Source organism: Camelus ferus, chromosome 6, assembly GCF_009834535.1.
Source record: "Camelus ferus isolate YT-003-E chromosome 6, BCGSAC_Cfer_1.0, whole genome shotgun sequence".
NCBI classification, from domain to species: Eukaryota; Metazoa; Chordata; class Mammalia; order Artiodactyla; family Camelidae; genus Camelus; species Camelus ferus.
Window position 1 is genome coordinate 2,827,936 of NC_045701.1, and position 20,188 is coordinate 2,848,123.

Here is a 20,188-nt window from a genome sequence, read left to right on the forward strand (position 1 = left end):
GAAATTGAGATGCCACCCAAGGGTGCAGACCCGGGAGACCACTGTGGGTCATGGCCTGGTGCTCAGCTTTGCTGGTCCAGAGGCTCAGTTTGGTGGGTGCTCCCAGAAGCTCAGGGGACTGAGTCATGAGACTGGTGGGCACTGGGATGCCTCTGTGTCCCCAAAGGTAGGAGAATGGGATGCCTGTAGGGGCCGGTTGCTGTGTTCCCACGCCTCTCTGGGTAGACTGTTCACAGTTCCCTGGAGAAGGCTTCCGGGTGAGCACCAGTGAGGCGAATGCTCTTGACGGGGTGACCCACGGCAGGCACCGTGGGCCTCGTCTCTTCTGCGAGCCTGGCCGCCGAGTGGGCAGGGTAGACCTGGCAGCTGTCTGGAGAAATTCTCTGCCAAGAGCCCAACTGAAGCAAATCCTTCCCCTTTGGCTCATTTCCTCCAAATACTCACAGATGACCCTCTTTCCAGTGGCACAGTTTGCAGTCAATGACTGGTTAATGTCGTGGTTTTATTTGATAACTGCGGCATCCTTGATCAGTGTCGAAGCCCAGTTTTCTTCTTGCTTTGAGCTGGGATGGTGTCTTTCTTATTGTGACTTGAGTAGATGACATGGCTCAGCTGATCCAGTAGGGGTCTAACCCCTGTTATTTATGCATCTTTGGGAGTCACCCCCCTGTTGCCTGTCCAGGAGTGACTGCAATGGCCATGACAACTTGGAGAAGGAATGTTGGGTCCACATTGGCCCAATGTGGTGCTCTTGTCCTTTCCACTCTCTGCTGGGGCAGAAACATCCAGTTAGGGTCCTTTTTTTCCAAAGACCTTGATTGGAACCTCCCTGCCTAAGCAGTACATGGGTACATACCAGCCAAGGCAAGCTATTGGATGTGGTTTTGTTTGAGCCTGGGTGGTTATCTAGGCTTGGGGAGTCCAGGATCTGTTTGGGGTTCTCCAGACTCTCTCCAGTGTGTTGGGACGTTCAGGGACAATGGCAGTCTCCTCCTCCACCTGTTTCACTGCTTTGAGGTAAGTCGCGCTGAGAATCAGGGACTCCTCCAGACAACGAAAAGTAAACCTGGGGGACACGTTGAGTTAAAGGAATGTGTTCAAGCTGTCTTTCTGTGAACTCCAGGAAACCTGCTGGCTGCGATGTTTGAGAGCATTTCCCCCCCTTGTCTGTGTTTTGTTTTGTGTAACTTTGTCTCCAATGAATCTTTGGTGAGGAACTCTCTGGCTTGGATTAGGTAAAGCCTGCTGGGACAGGTCCGTTTGCTGTTGCCAGATTATAATGTCAAGGGGAGTCTGTTGGAGGTTGAAATACAGCCCAGGTTCCAGAAGCCCTCAGTGCATATAAATCGCCAACCAGTGAAAATGTGTTTGGTGCTCACTGTGGCGGGCAGTGGGGCGGGCTTGGGAGGGTCTTTCAGACATAGTCTGTCTGTCTCACAGTTTCCTTCCAGTCCAGTGGTAAAGAAATGGCAGGAAGGCAGCACTCAATCAATGGGACTAGGCAGTAGAGAGAAAATCTTGCCCCTGGAGTGTGTTTACCAAACACGTAGGGAAACAACCTTGTTACTTTACAATATGAGAGTGGGCTTCCACCTCAATGTTCACAGCAGAACTATTTACAATAGCCAAGACATGGCAGCAACCTAAATGTCCATTAACAGATGACTGGATAAAGAAGAGGTGAGATATATATACACGTATAAAAAATATATATATTGGAATACTACTCAGCCATAAAAATGAATAAAATAATGCCATTCACAGCAACATGGATGAACTTGGAGATTGTCACTGTAAGTGAAATAAGCCAGCAAGGGAAAGAAAAATACCATATGATATAACTTATATCGGGAATCTAAAACAATGACACAAATGAACTTATTTACAAAACAGAAACAGACTCACAGACATAGAAAACAAACTTATGGTTACCAGGAAAGGATGTGGGAAGGAATAAATTGGGAGTTTGAGATTTGCAGATACTAACTACTATATATAAAATAGATAAACAACAAGTTTCTACTGTAGCACAGGGAACTATATTCAGTATCTTGTATTAACCTATAATGAAAAAATATGAAAACAAATGTATATATATGTATGATTGAGACATTATGCTATATACCAGAAATTGACACAACATTGTAAACAGACAATACTTAAATTAAAAAAAAAAAGTGGGCTGCCCACTTTCCACTTCCAATTAAGTCATCAGGCTTGGTGCTGAGCAATGCACAAGCTGTTTCCTCAATAAACCCACCCTCATGGGTTGAAGAGTCCCCACCATTGGATCTTACTCAAAGCCACGAAGTCCTCCACAAGTGGAAATCTGTCTCTAGCTTCTACGGGTTGGTTCTCACCCATGATAAAGGCCAGGAGGGATGACAGATCACCATGACCCTCCTTGTCATGTCTGGACTTCCTCCCAAGGAGCTCAGCGGACAAGACCGCAGACTGTGTGGGAGGACAGTCATCTCTGAGGAATTGATAATAGCCACTGAGACTACATAGAAGAAACCAGAGTCCCCTTCCATGGGTCAGGCCTTCAGGTATTAGAAGACAGTGATCATTCCCCTCCTCCCCAGTTTTTATTCTCCAGTAATATGTTCTGAACTGCCTCCCCATCTAGTTCCCATTGGCTGTGGCCTTTATTCCTCTTAAACTATCATTCCTGGATCTGAACACAGATGCAGGCTTGTATGGAAAAATAAAAATAGAGAGACACTATGTATTGAATTTTACTATGCACTAGGCACTTTATCTTCTGATTTAATCTTCACAACAACCCTATGATGTGGGAATTATTATTAGCCCCATTTTACACATGAGAAAGTTGAAGCACAGAGAGGTTACCGAACTCTGGGCAGACACACAGCCAGTAAATGATGAAACTGGACTATCGATCAAGCAAAAACCTAGGTCCTGAGCCTGAACACTTAATCATTATGCTCTCCTTCCTTCAGGATGCTCAGCCTCTGTTAATACAGCCTGAGGGTGGAATAGGTCTTTGATAAGAAAACAGAGCTGCTCACAGAGGAAGGAAGGACCTGCTTGAAAGATGTGGCCCTGAAATATTGTTATGGAGATTGATGAATCAGTCATGGGACACAAATTATGACTAAGTTTGCTCCAAGCAGTTTGACTCTGTTTGCTGTTGTGCCATTGGACATGTGTCTGCCTGTGTGCGCTCTCTGGTGCCTTAGGTCTTTGGGGGACCCGTGTCCGTGGGGGGAGGTGTCTCGATCAGCATAGTGTGTATCTCTGGAGATTTCTGAGTAGGATCTGTCATATGCGTGCATATGCCTGTGACACCCTTGCAGGGAAGCTTTGGGTTTTGTTTAATCAAAAGCATCCTTCTTGTTGGTGTTTTTTTCCTGATTCTAAAGTCATACCTGTTCATATTAAAAAGGAAATTCAAACTGCACCAAAAATATAGACGAAAAGGTTAAACCCGCACACCCAGTGATAACAATGACTTCTGGCATCTGGGTGCTTGTCTTCCTTATTGTTTGTCTGCACTTCCAGCTAGATCTGGGTATAACTTTTATTTACATCAAATCTTTGTGCTATCCTGTAACTTGCTTTTTTAATTCAACTGTATGTCATACACTCATTTCCTTGTCAGTAAACATGAATCTCCCTTAAACTTTTGAATGGCCTTATAGAATTTCATTGTGTGGATTACTGAAGTACTTAACCAGTCTCTCGTTGATGGACATTGAGGCTGATTCTGATTTTTCACTATATTAGGCCCACCATCTTTTATCCAAGATCCTTGGGGCCTGTTGGTTTCAAAATTTAGATTTCTTTCCAGAGTTCAGGAGGGTGTGTGGGGACTACATCGTACATGACATATCCTCCAGTGGGACTGGGGCAGCACCGTGGGATGAAACGTAATAGTATTTCTGAAGCGATGTATGACTGATCATACCTAGTGACATATAGACAGTATATAACCACAAATTGGTGGCATGAAGATTTTGCCTCTAAATGAATTTTGGAAAATTAAGAAAAAATTCTTGTGGACTTTTTAAGAGATGTTTGGATTGTGGGCATGTGGATAAGGGACTGCGGTCCTGTGTAAAAACCCTGCGGTGATTCTTCTTGTGCATGTATCTTTGCCCACGTGTCCCAATTTCTTCTTAGGATAAATTCCTGGAAGAGGCAGGGAGGATTATAGAGATCCATCATCTAACTGCCTGCCCCTGCCCTGCCCTCTGTGGCTGCCAAGGGATTTATGACTTTGATAGCCGTGAAGGGGACAGATCCAGTAGTCGGATGGGAGTGGAGGACTTTCCATTTTTCTACAGACTTATAACCCCATAGCCTAATTTCTTGAAGGTCTGGACTAATTTCTTTCTGCTCCATAAAGGAAGTGAGGTGATGCTGATTTGCCTGGTGGGGAGACACGTCACCTATTGTGGATAATTCCAAGATGTTAGATGGACCAATATGGGGAAATGGAGTGGCTGCATGCTTGGTCATAAACCTCCATCCCATATAATAATGAAGAGTAAAAGGATGAAATGTCAGTGTACGCTGAGTAAAGACGACAGAGTGACTCTTATTAAATTGCACTAATCTCACAAGTGGAGATAAAAAGAAAAAAAAAGTTTTGCTATATTGAATGTCTAGCTTTTTAAAGTAATTAGGAATATTAAAGCACTGACAATGATTGAGATAGAAACATTATTCATAACTTTTATTTCCGCACTTGGCAATGATCCAGTATATTTCATTTATGAGGTTTCAGCTGTAAGGAGAAGGATGTGAGCCAATTCCTAAATTAAATATGCCCTGTTAACTTTTATAAATGATACCCAAGAATCAACTTGGAAATTTAAGCCTTCATTGTATTATTTAATTATTGTGTTTCTTGGGTCCTGCTTCTCTGCCTCCCTTCCCATGGTGCTTGGCAGTTTGGGTTCTGGGCTATAGAATGGCATTTTAGTTTTGAAGGGCTGGGGCAGACGTGAGAGAGAAACACACCCTCCCCTCATTTCTCCAGTCTCCCGTGTTTTCAGGATTCCACTATAGCGTGCGGGAGAGTAAAAGCTCGCTACACCATCTCAGTACTTGTTGAAACTGCCCCCACCCCCACCCTCCTCACCCCAACCCTCCCCTCCCAGCCCAAGCCCCGCCCCGGCCCCGCCCACCCAGGTCCCGGCCCCGCCCCAGCCTTCCACGTTTGATGTTGAGCATGAGACAGCGCTACAGAGCAGGCTTGAGTAATGAAGGCAGCAGGAACCAAGTTGGGCCACTACCAAGAGGAGCTTCTGCCAAGTCAAATGTGTTCTTATCTTGAATGGTGTGTGGGACCCCTGGCTGACTTGGCTTCAGCTATCCTTGAAGATTAAAAGAAAACATTGACCAGCTCAGAAATATGCCGGTGCCGCACCTCAAACTAGTCTCGGACCCTTTAGGTCAGTGCTTTTTAAACTAAGATTTTGTGTTCACTAGATCTCTCTCTCTCTGTGTGTGCGTGAGTGTGTGAAAATATACATAATGTAAAATTTACCATTGTAACCACTTTTAAGTGTACAGTTCTGTGGCAGTAAGGACATTCACATTGCTGTGCAACCATCATTATCCTCCATCTCCAGAGCTTTTTCATCTTCCCCAACTGAAATTCTGTACCCATTAAATGCTAACTCCCCATTCCCCACCCCACCAGCCACAATCAACCACCATTCTATTTTCTGTCTCTAAAAGTTTGACACCTCTAGGTATCACATATAAGAATCATACAACATTTGTCCTTTTCTGACTAGCTTGCTTCACTGAGCATAATGGTCTTCAAGTTTCATCAGTATTGCAGCATGTATCAGAACTTCTTGCTTTTTAAGGCTGAATAATATTTCATTGCACGTACAGAACACATTTTGTTTACTCATTCCTCCATCAATGGACACTTGGGTTGCTTCTGCCTGTTGGCTATTGCGAATAATGCTGCTGTGAACATGGGTGTACCAATATTTCTTCAAGTTCCTGCTTTCACTTCTTTTGGATATAAACCCGGAAGTGGATTGCTGGATCATATGGTAATTCTGTTTCATTTTTTGAGGAATCACCATACTGTCTTCCACAGCATCTGTGCCATTTTACATTCCCATCAGCAACGCACAGGGTTCTAACTTCTCTAACATCCTTGTCGACACTTGTTAGTTTCTGTTACGTAATTATCATCCTAATGGGTGTATATTGGTATCTCACTGTGCTTTTGGTTTGCTTTTCCCTAATCATTAGTGATGTTGATGTCCTTCCACGTGCTTTAGTGGCCATTTGTGTATATGCTTTGAAGAAATGTCTATTTGAGTTATCTGTCCATTTTTTTCTCAACTGGGTTTTTTTTTTGTTGTTGTTGCAGCTGCTGAATTATAGGTGTTCTTTATATATTCTGGACATTAATCCCTTATCAGATAAATGATTTGAAAATATTTTCTTTGGTACCATGGTTTGCCTTTTCTCTCTGTTAATAGTGTCCTTTTATGCACAGAAGGTTTAAATTTTGATGGGGTCTAATTTATCTATTTTTTGTTGCCTATGCCTTTGATGTCATATCTGAGAAATTATTGTCAACTCCGTTGTAAAGCTTCCTCCTATGTTTTTGTCTGAAAGTTTTATGGCTTTAGCCTGCAATTAGGTCTTTGATCCATTTTGAGTTGATTTTTGCTTATGGTGTAAGTTAGGAGTCCAACTTCAGTTTCTCTTTACTTGTGGGTATCAAGTTTCCCCGGCACCATTTGTTGGAAAGACATTTGCTGATGATTCTTGAAGCTCCAGAGTTTAAATGTTTCAGCATGTAATGGCACATTAGTTACCTAAGAAGTACTTTAAACTTTGCTTCTTATATTAAAACAAATATAGATTTATTATAGAATCAAATGCAGAATTGGCACTTATTTTTTAAAATGTAATCATTTGAGCTTTTGGTGGAACTTTTGGGGCTAAGCTACTAGGCATCCGGGGAGCAGGGTTATTTTAGGGTTGATGATTGAGAAGCAGTGGGAAAGGCAGGCAGATCGTAACCAGAATTAGATCTCCCAAGGCTGTGACTGGTTGCAAGATGGTTTATAGAAGTATCAGGGCTTCAAGCCCTTTCCCTGCTGCATTCTTGGAGACTCTTCCTTCCAGCATGCTGGGCTGTCTGTAGTACCAGCCCCCCTCACCCGAGTCTTTCCTGTGCTCCTAGGCTCTGGTTTGGCATAAGAGCTCTGGCCCAGCCCACACTGCCACCCTGCTTGTCCTCTGTGTCTTTCCACAATGCTCAGTGCTGACCTACGAGGCTATGAATCCTATGACCCCCATATTGCTGTGGCTTGGGCACCCTGTTTTCCTGAAACTGTCCTCACATATATGAAAGCATATATCCACATATTCATGGCATAGAATGCTAGGAAGTGTAATCTGGATCCAAGAACCTAAGTTCTGGTCACTGAGATATCATGGTTTAACTTGAAACCATTTCAGCAAGAGCTGGGAGGGACCTCAGAAATTGTCTGGTCTACTCCTTCCATTTTACAGATGGGCAAACTGAGACCCAGAGGAGGGAGACTATTTGCCTGAGGTTACCCAGGGAGGAAGTGGCAGAGCTGTAACTGGATTCTGGGTCTCATGACTCCCACGCCTTTTGTCTCCCACCAGCTGCTCTGGGAGTCAAGGCTGAAGTCGTTTCAGAGGCAGGTGGGTCTCATTACAGCAAAGCAAACCGGCCAAGTTATTCTGTAGTCTTTGGTGCAGATGACCTAAAGATTGCAGACCCTCCTGGTTCCTTTTTTGCCTAGATCTGAAAGCCAGACTCATGACCACAGATCAGGCCAGGGCACTGAGGTCAGTGATTTCCTGAGGGGTCAACCCTGCCATCTACCTGGCTTAACAAGTATATTAGGGGGAGGGTCCTGTTCTCAGGGGCCCCTGGGTACACTTCTCACTGACAAACATGGAGACATGTCGGTCTGGTGGCAAAGGATGTGGGTCAAAGCAAAGGTGTGGGATGTGGGCTGAGGTTCCTGCCTCTGTCCTGGGGCAGGTGACGCGGCCCAAAAGGAATTGTGCGGGACCATTTTGGGGAGTGAGTGGACCCGGCCACGTAGGTCTGCTAGGAGGGGCCACTGCCAAAACTCTGGGGCTCCTTCCCAGCCAGGGAGGATGGAGACCGAGCGTAAGGAGAGCTTGCGGGGGATGGAGGTCAGAGAGAAGCGTGGGGGGTCACGTGGTTTGAGAAGGCAGGTGCATAGGGATTCCTGCTCTCACTGCGCGCAGATACTTCACATACATGATCTCATGTAATCTGCCAGCAGCCTGGAGAGGTCATGTGTGTTATCTCCATTTCACAAATGAAGACATGGCAGCTCAGAGACATAGAGTAACTTCTGATACTTGCCCAGCTAACAGGTGGCAGCCCCGGGAGTAGAACCCAGCCCTTGTGTTCTTCCCACAGCTCCACACTGCTTCCAAAAGGATGAATCCAGCTTCGGTGCCACCTCTGCCTGGGTTACCCTAGCTAAGTCCTTCCCTCTCCCTAAGCCTCAATTTTCTCATCTGTAAAATGGGAAGGTCAGCAGGGCTATTCCAGCTCTAAAATCCCGTGATGCCCTGTTTCTGGGAAGTTAAAATCCAGCATCGTCTCACCCAGTCAAGGGCCCCTGACCTCTAGGGGAGGGAGTCTGCTCTCCCTGGTCCCCAGCATAGCCCTCCTGTGATTTACTCTCTCTTCCTTCCAGGACCTGGAAAAGGAGTGGGAGGGGGACAGCCCTGGGAGGGGACAGCCTTGTGACTCACACGCCTCCCCCAGGTGGGGGCGCCTGGTGAGCCTTGCTGCCTCATCAGGGAGGGGGCGCAGAGGGATGTCCTGCCAACCCGGAGGCTGCAGCTCACTCCATGGTTTTCTCGCTACAGCGAGCCGGCTGTCAAGGTTAAAGCAACTTCAGATGAATCACCACAAAGCAATTACACTTGTGTTGCTCCTCGCCCGCCGCGCTGCCCAGCCTGCGGCCCCTTGCAGAACCGCCTGGGCCGCCTTCTGCGGGCATCTGGCGCGCCCGTGGGCCTCCCCGGGCCGGTGGGCTCCGTGTCAGCACCGCACGCTGGGGCGCAGTCACCGTGACGGGGACAGAAGGGGCTGTGGATGTGGCAGGAAATGCTTTTTCAAGGTTTGTGCGTAAGAGGAGCTGCTCTCCACCCCAGAATTCTAATTTTGAACAAAAAAGCACTCAGTAGCCAGGGCTGGCGGCTCACTGGCTCTGCGTTCTCTGTCCCTTGAGTTCCATTGAATGCACATTTATTGAGCATTTCTCAGAGGCCAACACTGCCAGAGGTCCAGGGCCGAAGGGGTGGGGGATTAGGGGTGAGAAGGGCATAGCTCCCATCATCAGAGAACTTTGAACAAAGCCAGGCCCACCTGTATAGAGAAGAAGGAGGAGGAAGAGGCTGGGGAGAGGGAAGGCTCTGGCTTTGATGGGAGAGGGGGGACCTGAAGGTCTCAGGAAAGCCATCATGGGAAGGTGGAGGAAGGAAGGAACCAGGTGTGTGCTATGGTCCCATTTTAAAGGACGAAACTGAGGCACAGAGAGGTTAAATGATGACCTGAGGTCCCACAGCCGGTGGGCATCAGAGCTGGGTTGAGGAGCCTCTGATGGAGGCTGAAAGAGACCATGAAGAAGGTCAAGGGATCTCAGTGCAGCCCCAGCCCGAGTCCCGGGGGGCTGGGCTCTGCAAGGGATGGGCAGCAGGAAGGTGGATCTGCTGCCCTTGGCTGTCGCCTCCCTCTTTCTGAGACCACCCCCCCCCCCCCCCCCCCGCTTTGGTAATGCTCTGGAAGCCGGTGGAGAGGTTTGTTTCCTCTCCAGAGTTTGATTCTTCCAAAGGTACCTCCCAGGAGAAACAGGAAATGAGAGGGAGCAGATGCCGGGTACCTTGTCCTCCCGGAGCCCAGACCAGTGTGAGGATGGGGATGAGGCTGGGCAGCGGGCAGCCCATGGAGACCCCAGACCACAGGACTGAAGGCAGCTGGTCCCCCCACCCTCTCTCTGCCCTTGGACCGGGTCATTCTCTTGTGATGACACCCACCAGGAGAGGAGGGGAGATCTTCTGAGAGCCCCCTTCCCAGGTCCCAGGGAGGCAGGTCATGGGGCAGAAGGTGGCGTGGGGACCCTGCTCCTCCCGCTCCTTGAGAGAAGGCAGCCTCTCAGGGTCTCACCCCTTCTTCCTCTGCCTCTCAGACCAGTCCCATCTGAGCAGGGTCAGGGGTCAGGCAAGGCCCTGGCACATGCAGTCTCCACTGAAAGTCAATTTTTATACCTGCAAAAGCCAGGAGCTGGAGAGCTTGCTGTCTGTGTGTGAGCTGTGTGCTGGAGGGGGCTGTTGTACAGGGGAGGAGGGAGGTACCTTCTGGCCAACTCAGCTCTGGCCATCTGGCTCCCTGAGAACAAAATTAATTAATAAATGGCATGCAGGGAGTCTCAAGGGCTGGGAGGGGGAGGAGGGTGGGACAACCCGCCTAGAATGTGACAAAAGCAGAACAGAGTGGCAACAGCCACGCTGGCATCGTCATTGTTGTGCAGGACTGGCAGGCAGTGCTGTCACCCCTCCAAGGCCCGCTTGGGAATGAAAAGTACACTACATGCCCCCCGCCCCTCCACGCATGCGTACACGCATGGCCTGCACTTAGAGTGCGTGGGCTGGGTCTCCATGGGAAACACGGTTCCTGCGGGAAGGGAATCACGAACTGCTTCCACCCATCCCCTGGAGCAGGGAGGGGCCAGCCTGAACTCTGACGCTCTGACGGGGAAGGGGAGGGAAGGGTGCATCCTCTCTGGAGCCAGAGGGCCAGCTGATGGCAGGTCCCGTTCTCCCAGACCTCCCCTGCCCCCAAGGACTTGCGTTCCCTCCCAGTCAGCCCAGCCCTGCTGTGTGCCCGGCTTGGCTCCACGCTGAGGGTGCACATGATGATCCCATTGCATCCTCCCACTGCCAGGGGAGGTAGGGGTTATGAGCCCTGTTTTGTGGTGGAGGAAGCCGTGGTCTAGAGAGGCTTAGTGGTTCCCCAAGGTCACTCAGCTGCTCCTGAGTGTGTGCTCTCTTTGTTCGGGCATGTTTCTACCAGAATGCGGGGCCGTGGAGGAGGCGGCCTTTGATCTGAAAGGGAGAGAGATCTGGGCTCTGCTCTTACTTAGACTTCTCTCCTAACTCATATCTGACACTTACTATACACGCTGCCCCATTCATTATTCCTTATGATTTATTACTATCTCCATCTTCCAGATGAGGAAACTGAGGCTCAGGGAGGTTAAGTACCTGGCCCAAGGGCACACAGCGAGTAAGTGGCAGAGCCAGGATTCGAACCCAGGCAGTCAGTCTCTGGAGACCCCACTCATAACGCTGGTTAAAGCGTCTTTCCGGGGTTCTCTGCCTTCCCTCTCCAGCTCCTCCCACCCTAGGGAGGTAGGGAGGCAGCTAAAATGTAAACCCAGGCCATGTTGCCTCCCTGCTTCCCTTTGTTTGCCAGGAAGTGCCCAGTTCCTTGGCCAAGCCTTCAAGGCCCCTCTGGGTCTAATGCCTGCCAAGACTTCAGCCTCACCTCCCATTACCCCAACCAACCCCTGCCTCTCCTCTCCCGATTTTCCTTTAGCCACTGACCCATTGCCCTTTCGCCTTCAAAGCCCAGCTCAGATGGCACCTCTGCTGTGACATTTCCCGATTCCCACAGACGTTGACTGTATACACACGGCCAGCGCGGTCAGCGCCACCCTGGATGCTTATTGTTTGATTGTGTGGTTTTGTCCTCCAGGCCCTCATCCCTTGAGATCTTTTCAGTGGCCAGACCCAGGTCTTCCTTGTCGCTGTCACCCCGGGGCCCTGCGTGCTGCAGGCACTGCTGGGCGCTCAGCACCGTGTTGAGTGGGATCCAGTGGGTTTGCGCTCCCATCTTATCATGTTTTCATTCTTCCAGATGGTGCTCTAGTGGTGGTACTAGGACTAGGGAAGAGTGCGGGGCTCTGGGTTGGATGAATTCAAAGTCCCTTGATCTTCCGAAGATTCTCACCTCTCCATGTTGCCCAGGCATGTGCTGCCGAGGATTGCAATGTGAGGCCAGGAGTCAGATCGGTCCTTTAGAGGATGCAGAGATCACATTTAGCTGGAAAAACGGGGAAGATACCAAGAAGGCAGTGGAACCAGAGCTAGAAGAAGGATGAGATTTGAAGTTTCAATAGTCAGGTGTAGAAAGGAAGGGCCTCCCAGGCGGACAGACCCACAGAAGCAAGGGTACTGAATGGCAAGCAGGTCCGCGTGGCTGAAGCAGGGGTGCCTGGCGTGGAGAGTGGGAGCTGAGCCACGCCCGTCGGCCAAGCCAGGGGTGGTGCTCATACACCAGCAGCCCGAGGAGCTTGGACATTAGTCCACAGGCCGCGGGGAGCCCTTGAAGGCTCATTTTTGCATCAACTGAATGCATTGTTCCCTGGTGGAACAACTTCTAAACTCTTTCTTTTCCTGACTAACCTGTGACCAGGTCTGGTGTGGGAACAGAGGGCATGCTGGAGGCTCCGACCTGTCCCTCCACTCCTGGTTAGTCCCTCCAGGCCAGCCGGGCCATGCTCTCCTTCAGCTGGAGGTGACTGAAGGCCATATGGCAGGCTGTCTTGGCGTTGTGTGGGAAGCAGATGGGAGGTGGGGGAGACTGCTGTGATTAAGAGATGATGACTGGATCTGGGCAGGGGGTGACCCACAGAGGCCAGGTTGGATGTATTCTGATACCCTTCTGCCTCTCTGGCCACAGCAGGGGAGGCAGACGTGGTGGCCACTGGGATGTCCAGGAGGAGCACCTAGAACAGCCTTTCTGGCCCCCCAGGAGCTCTGCCTGCCTGTTGGGGCAGCCCTCCCCTCCACCTCCAGTCCTCAGATACCAGTGAGGCCCCAAGGCAGGCAGCAGAGGCCGCAGCAGAACTGGGGCATCTGTCACCCTCTAATAAGGAAAGCCCATTCTGGCAGGCTGGGTAATAGGCTTCGAATTGAATAATTAATAAAGTTATAAAAATATGTCTACTATATGGCCAGAATAATTCAGCCCAATTAGAGGCAATTATTTCTTGCAGTTAATGCTGCTCATTTTTTCCTGTGAACAGCTCTTAGCAACAGGATAGGATTCTCAGGTTCGGCTGCTTGCTTGAGAGGTTCTGTTGAGACCAAACCCTCCCCTAGGGCTTCTTTCAGATGAGGAACATCCATCTTTCCATCCATCCGTCCGTCCATCCATCCATCCATGTGTCAGTTGGTCCATCCATCTGTCTATCCATCAGTCTATCTGTGCATTCAACTATTCATCCCTTCACCCATTCCTCCATCCATCTGTCCATTGATGCATTCTGTTAATTTGTTCATCCATCTATCCATTCATTCAGCAGCTATTTTTTGAACCCCTTCCTTGGGCCACTGTTTTAGGTTGTGGGCATGTAGATATGAGTAAGACCCTGCCACTGCCCCCAAGGAGCTCCCAGCCCAGGAAAATGGACCTTTGAGTAATGCAAGCTGTCATTCCTATTCCTCTTCAGAGGTCCTGCCGAATGTGATTTTTGTCCTTCATCTTTTTGTCTGTGTCTCAGGGACATATATATACACATATAGAGAGAGAGAGATTTGGACTTAAACCTGGCTTGAGTTAGGTAGTAGGTTTTTTTCCCAAGATGTTTCAGCTTTTCCCCAACATTTGAGAGTTTAGGGATCTGCTGGCTTCAAAATGCCCACTGCTCTGGGTCCCAACCTTTTATCAAGTGGATGTCAGGGGATGTAGGATCCAGCTCTGCCCTGGCCCCTGCATTCACGGACCTGGATAAGACATTTACTTTTTATGCGTCCATCTGTAAAACAGGAGGAACCACTGTGCCACTGTGACCCCACAGGGATGACAGGAGTCAAGATGCTTGGGGCCACCTGCTGGAAACCCAAGTTTGCTTCTTGGAACACTGGGCATAAGTTGAATTCTGAGTTAAATCTGCTCATACTTAATAGGCATCCTGCACGAAATCCTTGCATAGAGCCAGTGTTCTTTTTAGGGTGAAGATGCCCTCCTTCTGGCTTCTCAGCCTGGACATTGAAACTTTTCTTACAGTGTAGCAAAACCATGAGTCAATGAAGTCTCTGCAGAGCCCCTGTCGTAAGCCCAGCGCTGTGCGAGACAAGTCGGATAGATATAGTCAGGTATATTACGGCCATCAAACACTTACTAGCAGCCTGCTTTATTCCGGGCTCCGGAATGACCCACGCTTTCACCCTGCCCTAGAGTTGGCCTCTCTGACGTGGGCTCCCCTTCACCTCTTTGTGAATCAGGAGGTCGGAGCTGGCTGGCAAAGCTAAGCGAAAAGGCAAGCCATAGCCTGAGAGAAGGCATTTGCAACACATGTTATCCCCAAAGGATTAACATCCAGAGTATTTTTTCTAATCCGATAAATCGGTAAGATCAACCATTCAAACACTGGCAAAGAATATAAACATGTACTTCACAGGAAAGGGATATTTTGATGGGGAAAAGGATATTTCTGATGGGCAAAAGACATATAAAAAGATGTTCCCCTTTCTGGTAATCAAGGAAATGCAAGTTAAAACCAAGAGATGCCATCTTGTCACGCCCAACAAATTGGGGGACATCACTTTCTGATAATACCAAGTGTTAGTAAGGGTGTAGGCAAATGTGGCCACTTAGATGCTGCCGGTGAGTGTGTGAATTGGCAGTATCATGTCGGGGAGCAATTTAATAATTTCAAATAAAGCTGAAAACAGTATCAACCCCAGCATATTAGGTTTCTCAAACATTTTTTTCTGTCACAACCTAGATTAAGAAACATATGTCATATTGTGTCCTAACACCCTACATACACACACACTATTTTTAAATCTCTTGGGTTTTTTTAGCTTTCAATTTAATTTAATTTATTTATTTATATTGCAGTACAGTTAATTACAGTGTGTCAATTTCTAGTGTACAACACAATGTCCCAGTCTTGCATATACATAACATATATTTGGTCTTCTATTTAATGTGTTAAAATGGTAGTTGTGACCCTTTACCTTGATTTTGTACTGTTTTCTGGGTTTTGATCTGCAGCTTGAAAACTGCTCCAGAGAACCTCTCCAACGCAGGGCATCCGTGCATCATTGTTTGTAATGGTAAAAAGCTGCAAGTAACCTAGAGGTCCCTCAAGAGGGAGGTGAATAAATTCTAATATATTCATACAATGGGATCTCCACAGCAGTTAAAAGGAATGAACTAGCGTTATAGTTGTCTACTCGGATGAATCTCAAATATATAATATTGAGTGAAAAAAGGAAGTTGCAGAGAGCTACATACATATCATACCATTTATATAAAGTTTAAAACATGCGAAATAAGGAATATGTTATTTATGGGTACATTGAGATGTAATAAAAACGTAAAAGCAGACATGGCAATGGTAAGCCCCCAAGCCAGGCTACCCCCGGGGAGGGAGGGTGAGGGGACAGGGAGGGATGCACGGGGCGTTTCAGCCGTGTAATGTTTTATTCTGAGATAGATGTCTCTAGAAAAAATGGGGAAAATTAAGATTTACTTGATGAACACTCTTATGTTTCAATTTTCTCTACATTTTAAAATAGGAGGGGAAGGGTAGAGCGCATGCTTAGCCACAAGGTCCTGGGTTCAATCCCCAGTCCCTCCATTGAAAAGTAAATCAATAAACCTAATTACTTCCCTGCTAAAATAAATAAACAAACAAACAAATAAATAAATTTTAAAAATAGGCTTGAAATATTCCACATGCGAAAGAAAAGGCTTCTCCACCTGTCCAGCACCTGAGCTCACGTGAAGAAAAAAATGTTAGTTGGTGTTAAACATAGGTACTCATTTCATTCAGTCAGGTTCCCCAGATGTTGATGGAAGACCTACTATGGCTCTGACATTGCCAGGTGTGAGATGTGGAATAGGCAGGAAGGTGGGGTGAATATTACGAGCGAAAATTTGGAGCTCAGGAAGGGCATGGGCTCTGCCCTCCCATCTCGGCTGTAGAAAGCCGGTAAACATGCATGCCACAAAACGGGATCCAAAGATCAGAGCCTGTGTCTCCCTGGAGAATCAGGTTGGTCTCCCTGGAGGAGGTGAAGACTGAGATGGGCCTTGAAGGATAGACAGGGGTGGATTAATGAGACACTCAGGAAAGGAGAAGAATCTTGGGTTTCGGAAAGCCCCGTGTCTGCAAGGGAAAGAGAGGACAGGGCTGCTCGGACCCTTGCGCTGGATGGAGCACTGCGGCTAAGATGGCGAAGTGTGCCCCTGATGGCAGCACCCAGCCGGAGATGAACAAATTGGGTGGAGAGGTGGGTCTAATTCATCACTGGGGCTGAGAAGGGCTGGGCTCCCGGAGGCTGCAGGAGATCGGGGACAGCTTACCTGCTGCAGAAAGGAGCTGCCTCTAGGCACAGCCTACTGCACCGTCCATCCTCCGACAAGGATCCCAGCTTCAATCCCAGACTTCAAATTTATTTGACCAACTCCCAGTACATTCCTCACGCCAGAGGCCTCACCATCCATCTCAGGGTGGACCGCGCAGGAAGTGTCTGTCATTGATGGCTCAGGAACATACCCACGTATTTTGCCAGGAGGCAAGCCCCTAAATCCTCCTCTGACTTGCTGCTCTCCTAGTAAATCTGAATAGTTTAAAATAACTCCCTCCGACCTTGAGGCTGGTGCCAACTTTGTGTCATCCATCAGCGCTGACCGATTTCTTATTAAGGTTCTTCTGTTTCCTTGGACGAGTCGCCACCTTAAATCAAAAGGTGGATAGAACAGGGAGAGATGGAGGAGCCGGAGACAGAGGGGCGATGGCAGGTCAGGAAGATGAGGTCCTAGTCCTCCTGCTGAGGCAAGAGGGCCGCCTTCCTGGGCCCTGCCTCTGCAGTTCGACCGGGGGTCTAAGGATAACTTCTTTAAGTACTGCGTGGCTTGAAAAAGCAGCTCAGAGGTGAACACCTACCTACGGTTTTCCTGAGAGCCAGCAGAGAGACGGCTCAGGGGAAGCAGACGTAGCACTGATTGCATTCACCCTTCATTCATTCACTCACCTCGCAGTACCTTTCACTGACTTAATACATTCATGTTGGGTGCCTACTACTGTGTACCTACCTGTTCTAGGTGCTGGGGAGACAGAAGTAAACAAGACAGAGTGTGTGTCTTCACAGAGCTTGGAACAGCAGAATTTGCTTCTGGCATGGAGGACAGCTGCTAAGCCAGGCTCTTTTGAGGATTTATGGATGGATAGCAAGTTCCTACCCACACAGTGCCTTCAATCTACTAGGTGTGATGGCGCAGCCACCCAAGTATCTCCAGAGCAGGGTGCTTCGGGGCCACGGCATGGGGCTGAGAGCTTGGAGAAGGCTCAGGCCCCTTCCAACTGGGATGAGCAGGGACTGGCTCCTGGAGGCCGGAGCGCATCTGGCAGGACTTGGGCTCTGCGGATGGCGCTGGGCCCTGATGGTGCTCATTGATTCCTTCGGGTGCTGGTCCTGGCTGGGTGCGCATGTCCTGCTAATTACCCAAGTGAGCCGAGTTGATTCTTGGAGTGTAAGAAGCAGACGACACACGTTGCCTCATCAGCAAAAGAATTCCAGGGCAGGGAGGAACTCAGAGTTGGAACCAGCTTTCTTTGAATAATTGGCAGCAGGGTGAGTGGCGTGAATTTTTTTTTCCTTACTGTTGCTGCTGCCGAAGGAAATCCCTGAGGTTTCGCCTCATTTCTGCATTGCGTATCTTTTGGCTCTGGGTCACAGCTCTGATTGGGAAGCAGGAGCCCTGGGTGGTCCAGATCAGGGGAGATGACAGGTCTCCGATGCTGCTTCTGGGCTTCTCTGGGGAGGGCACAAACCACATAGGCGAGTCTGCTGTTGAAATGAGCAACCCTCTTTCATGAGTCAATACCATTTGCTAAGCAAATAAAGATTAGCAGGATAGACTTCTCTGCGCTGGCTCTCAGCTTTAAATGTCTCCCGAGTCAGTCACAGCCAGAATGCCCAGAGGACAGTCGAGAAATGCAATGACTTTCCATGCAGCTTGGAAGCTGACCGACTGATGGCTTCAAAGGCCAGCGCTGTGTCTCACTGTGGGAACTCCCCGAGCACAGGTTGTAAGCTAGGTCCTGGGAAGACAAGGTCGTAAGAGGCAGCCCTTGACCTTCAGGAACATGAGATCTAGCAGACAGGCAAGTGAATTCGCGTATGACAGTGTTGTAGGTGCTTTCTTATGACTGTGTACAGGGCGATGGTGGGGAGGGTGATGAGGGAGGGGGCACTTCCATAAGGTGGAGTTTATATCTCCCCCACTCTGTGCCCATGTGGTGCTTGGCACAGAATAGAACAAGCAATGTGAGCCACCATGGCCACTAAATTATACCAAGAGATGCCGCAGCTGAAGTGAGTGACAGCCATCTTTTCCTAGTTCCTGGGGGGAGAGGTGATCAAGCTAATGCGTAGTGTTCTCTCAGTTCTGCTTTTCTTTTCAAAATCTTTCAATAACCCTTGGTTTTTACAGCTGTTTGACTACACAGAAACTTAGGGAAGGGGATGGAATATTGCTAAACTCCTACCTCGTGGCCGGTTCTAGGCTGGCCGCTCACAGACGTGGGTCTCATTTAATCCTCCCAGACAGCCTTGCAAATGATTCTCCCTCTACAGATGAAGCAGAGTTGTCAAGGTCTCCCAGCAGATTGATTTGAAAGCGCGTGCCTGTGTAAGATCATATTCATCTTAGCCCAGAATCATCTAGTTAGCTCTGCAGCAACTTCATAAATGGTGTTCTACAAAGACACCTGACTCCCGGAGCCAGCCGCCCTTGTCAGATACAAGGTTATAAACCTCCACACTGAGGATCGCTGACGCCATTTGTGCCTGCTCAGTGCTGATCCCCTAACACTTAGCGATGCTCTTTTCTCAAGGCCAGGGCGGGTGCGGGCAGCTGAGGTTAGCAGTGTAGCAGGTAGCATCCCGGGCAAGGATGCCCTGGAAGTTTCCAGAGCCCAGCTCTCCAACCGCCCGCTGCAAGCTCCGATTGAAGGGAGAGCTAAGCATGACACAGTTCCCGTAATTCCCAGGCACCGTTTCTAAACCTGAAGTTTCCAAGTTCTTTGGCCAAAGCTGGATTTCCCAGGCCCTGCCCTCCTGTGGGGAAGGCCTTGGGGCTGACCCTCTGATGTGCTGTTCACTCACTGCCCCAGAGCCCAGATGAATGAATGCCTTTTACTCTGGTCTTTCCCTGAATGTCCTCCCCAGACCTCTGGGGTCAGTTCCCCCGGGCTTGCGAAAAGAGATAGAGGGGCCCGGGTACTCTTCCTAATTAAAATAATTCTCTTAAAACCAGAAGCTATAGCCCCGGGCCAAGTCTGTTCCGTTGCCTGTTTTTATAAATAAAGTTTTATTGGAATATCATCATGCCCGTTTGTTTCTGAGTATCTATGTCGCTTCCTCACGACAATAGCAGAGTTAAGTAGTTGTGACAAGGATTATCTTACCCGCAAAGCAAAAAATATTTATAGTCTGGCCCTTTGTAGAAAATCTTTGACGATTCCTGTCTTAACAACATTAGAATTTTTTGCCTCAAGTGTTTTTCTCCATGAAAAGTAATAAATGCCTTAAAGACAGGATCATCAAACCTTCTCATCACCCAGCAGAATATTATAATAACAATAATAATAGTAGCAACAGCAAGGCTGGGCTAAATGCTTACCCTGTTAGGGCTAAGAGCAGACTCTCGCTTCACCGTTGTCCCAGCTGTGGGACCTTGGACGAGTTATATGACCTCTCTGTGCCTTGATTTCCTCTTTTGTAAAATGGTGGCTGCTTTGGGGAGTTGTCGTGTGAGTTGCATAAGGTATTACATGTAAATAAGGTGCTACACATGCCTTGACAGAGTGTTCCGTAAATGCTGGTCCTTCGTGTAATCCTCGTGGCTGACCTGTTATCGCCGGTACAGAACCCTGCTATCCAAACCCTTCTAGGTAAATTCAGAAGCAGAGAAATTGCTGTAAAGTTTTGAATTAAACACTCAGTATCACAATTTCCTTTCTGACTCCACTGCACGTGGATGGTGAAGGACGCTTGTACTTGGGATCTCTAAGTTGGTGCCATTATCATTCCCATTTCACAGATGCACAAGCTGATGTCGAGACAGGTCGAG

The 20,188-nt window shown here is 48.4% G+C and overlaps 1 protein-coding gene across 9 annotated transcripts in view; it reads left to right on the forward strand.

Annotated features, from left to right (window-relative positions):
- MEGF11 (multiple EGF like domains 11) overlaps positions 1-20,188 on the forward strand; it is a 332,393-nt gene that overhangs the window by 162,531 nt on the left and 149,674 nt on the right. The gene's annotated exons all lie outside the window — the stretch shown is intronic.